A 1,129-nucleotide genomic window follows, 5' to 3' on the forward strand; every position below is an offset into this window, starting at 1 on the left:
CTCTCTCTCTCTCTCTCTCTCTCTCTCTCTCTCTCTCTCTCTCTCTATATATATATATATATATATCATTTTCTCAAACACATCTAGTCTATTACTTGTAAATTGACAGTCTTGGATAATCTTGTTCTGTTATTTTCTTACATACAGTGAGAATCAGTCTCTGTTTTTAGAACAACCTGATAGAACCCATCAATATCTCTGGTTTTTTTTCGATACAGGAAGGAAGGAGGAGAGATTATAGAGCAAGTATAGACAAATTATCTGCCATGGAGAAGAAGGTTTGGTCGGTGTTACTTATCTTGGTTCTGTCTCTGACGTTTTGGGATCGCTCTCTAGCAGGCAATTGGTGGCAGAACAAAAAGCCATCAACATCGTCGTCTGGCAAGAATGGTGGGGGCTCTTCCCTTGTTTTCCATGTTGAAGGAAATGTATATCCTGATGGGTACGTATTTGTTTTGAAATCAAGATAGATTTGTTGTTTCATGTGTTAGGATTTTTATGTGGGCTTAACTGATACCGATTGATCCATTGGGCCCAAGCAATTATAGACCCACTCTGATTAGGAAACTCTTAACTCTTTCCATTGTGAAAGTGGAATAGGGTTTTAGGGATTCTATTATAAATAGAATACTGACGGTCTCTGCAGCCATTACTTTACTTAATGCCTTATTGGTTTTAGGAGCACGACTTTCTCACAAGAGCAAGTGCACAGAAAGAAAGGAAACCCTGGAGTAAGAGGCTGCAGAAGATCTCAGTAGAAGGACTTCACTTGCGTAGTTCGTCATTGTTATCTTCATGGGAGTAATGTTTAACCACATGGGACAGAAGTTCATGATCTATGTTCATGGGACACAGGTACCTCTTTATTCCCATTTATGGTTCATGTCATGATTGTCCCATTGATTATTATAGATATGGTAAATCTATATGGTTATGTATTTTAAGATGTGATACTTTATTGTTCTTGGTTTAGGGACTACACCTATGATTAATCTTTTATGATTGGCTGATGATTCTTGTATTCTAAACACTATAGGGTTATTCATATGTTTAATATGGTAAAGAATCCCCATCACCTAGTTGAAGGAAGCTTAAACTCCTATGAGCTATTCATTTGAATCTTACTAAA

Source organism: Macadamia integrifolia, chromosome 2 (assembly GCF_013358625.1).
Source record: "Macadamia integrifolia cultivar HAES 741 chromosome 2, SCU_Mint_v3, whole genome shotgun sequence".
Taxonomy (NCBI): domain Eukaryota; kingdom Viridiplantae; phylum Streptophyta; class Magnoliopsida; order Proteales; family Proteaceae; genus Macadamia; species Macadamia integrifolia.